Genomic DNA, 7915 nt, shown 5'->3' with positions numbered 1-7915 from the left:
ATTTTACTTGCACATGTAAAAAGATGTATATGTAAACAAGAGCTTGCAGTTCCAGAAAAGTGGATACGTTATTCTGTTGCACAAAATATACTGGAGTTTAATGGACCTTAAACCATTAATTGTATTAATTTTATTTTCAGCATGAACTTTCATGAACTAGAGTCAACTTTTTAGATGAAAGGATCTGAGGAAATCATATCTATACATCTAATTTCCAAATGTGCCCACCATCTCTGTCTACTAAATCTGAAGGTCAGGGCCACGCTTACCCCAAATAGACGCCTCTGCAACTTCAGGGGCAACCTAGGTTTGCAGAAAAATCTGGCTTAAAAAAAGGGAGGGAGGGTTAAACCCCCTAAATAAAAAAGTGTTCTCTGTGTACTTAGGCAGTTGTTGATGTCAGAGGAGCCCAGCAAGTGTGGTGCAACCTAGAGTCAATGCTGGGCTCAGAGCAGCTGCCTCCAACCCAATGATGTGGCAAGGCTCAGAGTGGCTGCCTCCATTCCCTACTGGCATGGCTGAGCAAAGCATGACCAGCCACTAGACTGGCAAGAGACGGAGGCAACCACTCTGAGTGCAGATGTGCTGGAAGGGGGCAGAGGAAGATGCTGCACCAAAGGTGGGTGGGTAGGTGGATACATGGGGAAAGAACTTCAAGAGTAGGGTAGGTTTGTATAGCTTAAAGAGTGATGGGTAGGTGGGCAAATATTGAGGAAGGGATACACCCTCTCTGCAAGTTTCTTGCACGTCCCCACTTGTATATTTTAATAGGCAAGTCGACTAAATCTGAGGATACTTGAATCTGGTGACTGAAGCTGTGAAGGGCAGGATAGGTGGAAAGAAAGAACAAATAGCATGGAGAAGTTAAGTCCTTGCAGGTTCCCCACTGTGCATCTGTGCCATAGTTTTCATCTTGGATAGAGGGTGAAAAAAAGAAGCAGACCATTCAAAAGCGGGTAAGACAAAATCCCTCATTAAAAAACTAGGTAAAAATATGTGTTTTAATCTGACACTTAAAAAGATTGTTAAGCAGCTGCCAAGCAAGCCTCAAGGAAAAGGGAGATTCAAAGGCAAGGGAGCCCCACAGAAAATACCTTGTCTCTAGTCACCACAACCATCACCTCTGAAAGTGGAGAGCAGGGCTTGAGAGGAGCTGGATAGGATGGAAAGAGATGACATTTCAGATATTTAGACACTTCTTTCTTCCTGTCACATTCAACCTGAAACCTCACATAAAGCAACATAAATTCTATGTTAAGAAAATCTATAGTTGCAATGCTCCCTTATAGATAAATTTACCAGCAAGTTGTCCTTGCTAGTTAAAAAAAATGCAAGCTCTGGGAGAAATAGAGCTTGCTTCCACCAAGACATTTTATTTTGGGCAAGATTTTTCCCCCTGAAGAGATCTATGAATGGTCTCTTCCACCACAGTCTGTGTGTATATGTGTGTATTTTGGTGTGGCTAAGACATTGCATATTTAGTACCATTTTGTTCTGCCCTCTTCCAAGAAGCTCAGAGCAGCACACATCTTTTTCTTTCTTTTATTCTCACAAAAATGTTACTTGGAGAGTGAGTGGCTCAAGAATATTGCCCAGTAATATTCATGACTTAGTGGACTGGACCCGTATTTCCCCAACACGGATTATCTAAATCATTAGTGATTTTATACTTACTATTACACTGGGAATAAAATAATCTTTCTTTGTATGTATGTTTTGAATATGAGAAAAGATTTGTCTTGAAAATTCTACTCCACTGATAGGATTACATAATATACTGAAATGACATCAGCATTGTCGTAATTGGACTCACAAAAGAGAGAGAGGTGCTGTTTTCTGTCCTTGAGTTTTGCTACCAACTAAAATTAGTACAGGACAGGTCTTATGAACAATGTGGACATTGTCTGTTTGTCAGTGCAGGAGTTTGAGATATGTGTAGATGGAAGCTGTAATAAGGGAGGATATTATTTTCAGATCCCAACGAAATACAGATCCTTAACATCATGAGGGCCAGGGTGAATTCATAAGACTACATGTTAAGTTCCTTCATATGTTGGAATTTCTCCTAACATAAATATCTGCCTATTGGAATAATTCCTTTATTTACCAAAAAACTAACACCTGCAATAATAAAGTCCTTAACGCTCTTTAAAAGGCATTATGTCAAGTTTTGTAGTGAATGCACTTAGTACAAAGGATAAGGAAAGGACTATTATTTATGCAATAGATTTTAAAAACCTTGATCAGAGCTTTCCACATGGTAATGATTAAAGAGTTCTCTTTCACAAAACATAATGAGGAGTGACTTTCAAGAGAATGGACACCTGGTTAAAACAATAGAGAATTCTGGGTTATATTATTTGATATTGCAGTGTTTGAACATTGTCTTGGCACAGTCAGCAGTTCCGGAGACAGGAAAGCAGAGAACACAAAGCCTTATCTTTGCACCATTCAGTAAATTATAACTACAGAATATAATTGAAGGCTGATAAGAGAAAAAGGATGTTTCTACATTTCAACTGGGAAAATATTAGAATTTACTTGTTTGTAGCCCAGGAAAAATAGATTAATGCTGAATAAGAGCATGGGAGAAGTTTATTAGAATGTGCTTTACAGCAGTGTGCATTGTTTTACTTACCAAAGCAGTCATCATACACAAGGGTGGAGATGACGACTTTTTTTTCTTAGTAAGCAGTACATAGATAGGTTCAGACAGAACAACGAACAGCCTGGGATTTAGTGACAGTAAAGTCAATGGAAACTGAACTTAAATGGTCTTAAAACCACGTTCTTTGCCTTAACCTGTCTATAGATCAGAGACAAAAGTAGTCTGGCAGTGCTCCTATCATAGACTAATATTACAGATAGGATCCAAAGGCATACACCCGAGGAAAATCTTACTTTTTGTTTTTTATCCAAACTTAATATTCCTGTGCCACTTGGCAAATTATTTTTTGAAGAGGATGGGAATTACAAATGTATTTGGTGATACAGCATCAAGGACTATTATTCAAAGGGAAAAGTTAAAAGAATTTCTACTCGCCTGACAAAAACTTTGGGCTATCATGAAAACAGATCTTAATCCCACACAAAGCTTTACATAAAGTAAGTAAATAAAGCAAATACTTTATAAACATAAATTTCTATTGAGAGTTATATATTTATATTTCTAGTGAAACAACATTTTACTTCTACATCTTTGGTGTAAACGAAACCCATGGTCATAGCACCTCTCAAAAGCAAATTCTACAAAATTGAGGAACAAGAATGCAAAGACTAGAGTCTGTAGGTACTTCTGAAATGCAAATATATTCATTTATTTATGTTTGCCACAACAGAACCTCCTCAATGAAAATGATCAATGCTTCTGCAATGAAACAAATACAGCTACACATACAAATCTGCTTTTTCATTCTCTTGTGGGAAGGTGGGGAGGGGAGAGAAAGTTCTGTATTACCAGCAGTGTATACTCACTGTGACAAATATAGACTAGCCAAGAAGCACAGGGCTTCCCCTCCCCCTTTTTTTTTTGTTTTGTTCCCTGGAAAGACCCTTATTCTGTGATGATTCATGATCCATTGATTCACGATGATTCACAGATTTCAGAGGATGTGTCACATCACGCACTCCATCTGGCCCAAAAGGTTTTGGTGTCTCAGGGTCTGCAGTGGCAGAATTGAGCATTTGGTGGAATCTTTCCTTCTTCTCCTTTAAATCTATGATACCTAATAGCGATTAAGTTTGCTGAATCTGAACAGTAAGATGAGAAAAATCAAGGAAGATATAATGGCAAACGAGACATCATCAAGCAGGCCTAGTAGGTATTTAAGAACACTTTTGCATAACAAAAAGACATTAGAGAATGTTCACATTTATGGACAAATTAACAGTTTAAAGGAAATTCTTGTTCATGCAAGACATCATTATTGTGTGGCACTCCCTACCACAGGAGACTATTGAAGCACTATAGAATCAAAAAGAAATTAACATTTATGGGCAAGACTTTTACTGCTGTTTCAATAACTACAGAATATAATTGAAGGCTTTCATGCTTCATGATGCCAGTCTAAGCCTGGTCAGGAAATAATTCATCTTCAGTAAAAGCATTGCAAAACATATACTGAGGGGTTTTTTTATACGTTACCGGAAGCACTTTTACCAGCAGTTATCATTAAAGGTGTGACTCTCCTTTGCCCCTTTGAATGCCAAGACGTTTATAGCTCTCTTACGTACAAAATCTCAGAGATGCCTCATTCAGTGGTGTTAAGGGAGTGCGGTGGGGGAAGAGCCATCCTTAATGGAGCCTCTCAGAGTTCTTTTGCAACATGCATATCCCATGCTTAGCAAGAAATGACGCAGGCTGTGCTGACTGTAACTGCTGTGTTTATTATGAGATCCCTGGGGAATGTGTGTAACTGCACGCCATTGAAATAAAGGCAAGGAACGTGAGAGATGCTATGCCTGGCCTTTCCTAACAGAATGCCAGAAAGCACAGGCTTATTCATATGACTTATGACATTCTTAACATTATTGCATTGCACTAGGAACAATCCCAGTGCTGAGTTGCCATGGGTTCTAATTACAACAAGCATACCCTTTGGAAAACCCCTCCTTCTGCCTCAGTTTTCCTATTTGTAATACTATCCTTATGTGTAACAAATGAGAAGTGGGGTGCTCAGTGAAATGTTCTGAGCCCTTTTTTCCCCATTCTGTTTTTCAGGATTTCTTTCCTTGGCAACATTGCAGATTCACTTCCACAGTAAAGTCACACATATGAATATCAGCATAAATTCATATTTTAAAATTGTCAATAAGAAAGGTTAATTATAATTTAGCCTCAATATTCCTCTTTCATAAAACGGTGGCATTCATTAATTGCCTGTCACCAGGTCATTGCACAGCAGTTCATGCATAGAAATTCAGGTGTGAATTTGTATCTGAATTGGCAGATCCCAGTAGATAACTGTGATTGGCATGAGCCGTTTTGCAACCAGCTTCAGCCACTGGATCCTAGAGATCCAGCAAACAATACAACATGCTTATCTTGCAGGAGCTCTCGAGTATAAAGACCCAAACATAATTTGGTATAGTCTCCTAAAATACACATGGTAGAATAGATGATCCATATGCACATATAGTACCTCAAAATTGTTACATAAGATTATTTCTTCTATATATGGATCATGGAATTTGCTTACAAGTGTGCTACACTAGAAGGCATTTCCCATAGCAGGAAACCATCAACAGTCACATAGATGCACTTCTATTGAACATTATTTCAGATAATCTAGCAAAATACATAATTTGCAGATCACTCCCTCTACCCCCACCAGTATAAAGAATGATAAAACACTCACTAAGAGAGAAAAAAGACTTATAGATGTAATGGGAGTATAATGCACTACTCTTCAGCTCTTCAGTCTTAGAAGAGTTAATTAAACCTTCCCTTCTGCTGCACCCTTTTTTAAAAATGCAAATTTTACCTTTGCAACTCTTCACTAACCATTATTTGTCAGGGTCTGCAATCCTATGCACAATTAATTCAGGTCAAGGCTCACTATGCAATTGGACTTAGTTCCAGGTAAACCTGTTCAAGGTTGTACTGCAAATTACTGTGTCTCCAGTTTCCAGCAGCTGTTTTGTTACCCCTACTTGAAAAAAGGAAGCTCCATGCATGTACCTGCTCTCTGAGGTTGATGTGAACAAGATGCTGATGGCTGTGAAGCTCATCATCTGCCCCTTTGAGTACTGCTTCCTCATCATCTTTGAGTGTCCTTGACCCCACTCATGTTGTCATCGACATGGGCAGGGTCAAGGGTGCCTGGCTCTGCCCCCACTGCCATCTTCCTGGTCACATATGGGGCCGATTCTGCACCCCCTACATGACCAAAAGAGTGGAGCCCTAGGCAAATATGCCACTGGGCTGAAGGAGGAAGTGATGATAAAGCTCTTAAAGAAACCATCCTTGGATCCTTTAGAATCCATACAACTACCAACCAGTCTTGAATTTACCATTTCTGGCAAGGTAGTTGAGAGAGCAGTTGCGGAGCAGCTGCTGGCATTCCTGGATAACATATCAGCCCTAGGCCCATTCCAATCTGGTTGTTGCCCTAGCCACAGCATGAAGACCATGATGGTTGCCATCACAGACAAGTTCCGTCCAGCTGGATCAAAGAGGGTCAGGGCTGCTGGTGCTTTTAGACCTCACTGCAGCATTTGGCACAATCAGTTACGACTTTTATCAGGGTGCAGGGGACGACCTTAAAATGGCTGACCTTGACAGTTGAAAGCATTATGGAGAGGATGTCCTGCCGGTGCCCTCTTGTTTGTAGGGTGCCACAGAGTGCAAAACTTTCCACAATATTATTTAACATCTATATGCAACCCCTGGCTACGCTTATTTGGAGGTTTTTCTGTTGATGGAGGGTTGGCTGGCAGACCCCCCCCCCCCCAATATTTTGGCCTGGAATTTAGAGGCTGTGGTGGGATGGCTATATTACAGCAGGCTGAAAATAAATCTATTGATGGAGGTCCTATGGCTGGGTTGGGGTGTTTCAAAGTGGGGGTTTCAGCTGCCAGTGTAGGGTGGGGAGGCCTCTTCTGTCAAAAGCCTGAGTGTGATCCTGGATTCCTCCCTATCTATGGAGGCCTATGTCAACACACACCCAAGCTGGCTTTGTTTCCATCTTCACCAGGTTTACCTGTCTCACGCTGACCTCACCACCCTGATCCATGTGACAGCAGCCTCAAGACTAGTTTACTGTAACTCACTCTGTGCTAGCCTGCCCTTGAGACTGCTTTGGAAACTGCAGTTGGTCCAGAATGTGGTACACCAGTGAGAGAACCAGTGGCGTATTTGCCTAGGGACAGGGGGTATCCTCTGTCCTTGGGCACCACTGATCGGGTCACGTGGAGGGGCGCAAAATCTGCCCTCCTTATGGCCAGGAAGATGACAAGGCAGCAGGAAATCCTGCTGCCTTGTCATCTTCTGGTGCCCTTGACCCCGCCCATGTAATCATCGACATGGGTGGGGTCAAGTAAGTCAGAGGACCCCTCCAAGCCTCGCTTCCCTTCTGGCTGCTGGCTCCCCCAAACCCCCTCCCAGCAAAGCCCCAGCACAGAGCCTTCCATTGCTTCGGTCCTCCCCAGAGTGGAGTGCAAGAAGGGACTGCCAGCTGCCAGCTTGGAGCTGGCATCCAGGAGGGGGTGGGGCCAGGGGGTGGGCCCCGCCCGAGGCATAGCGGGGGGCCGCCCAGAACACAGATGTCTCCGTGCACCATTTTCCCACGGTATGCCTCTGGAGAAACACATAGGATCTGTTCTCTATCACCTGCACTGGTTGCAGATTGAATTCCAGATAATTTTCAAGGTTTTTTAACTAACCTTTAAGGCCTTGAATGGAAGGACCATCATACCTGCAGGACTGCATCTCCCCATGCAATCTTCTGGTGATCCCCAGCCCCAAAGTGTGTTTAACAGACTTCCCTCTGTGATACACCTCTGAAGATGCCAGCCACAGATGCAGGCAAAATGTTAGGAACAAGATCCACCAGACCATGGCCACACAGCCCGGAAAGCCCACCACAACCAATCTTTCAGTTGATGTTTGTCCTATCTTAACCAAAAGATAATAGAGATACTGGCTGTACACATATTTCTTACAGAAGAACTGATAATGGCGGTGCACAGACTTACTCCTTTATTCCATGGTCAAGGCTTGGCCCTGAAATCAAGCCTTGGTTCCAAGCAAAGCATTGCCAGTACTTTCATGCCCTGGGACTCAGTAGACTACACATAGGCCCCTTCCGCACACGCAAAATAATGTGTTTTCAAACCACTTTCACAACTGTTTGCAAGTGGATTTTGCTATTCTGCACAGCTTCAAAGAGCACTGAAAGCAGTTTGAAAGTGCATT

This window comes from Sphaerodactylus townsendi, linkage group LG01 (genome assembly GCF_021028975.2).
Source record: "Sphaerodactylus townsendi isolate TG3544 linkage group LG01, MPM_Stown_v2.3, whole genome shotgun sequence".
Lineage (NCBI taxonomy): Eukaryota > Metazoa > Chordata > Lepidosauria > Squamata > Sphaerodactylidae > Sphaerodactylus > Sphaerodactylus townsendi.
Note: the sequence above shows the minus strand (reverse complement) of the source record.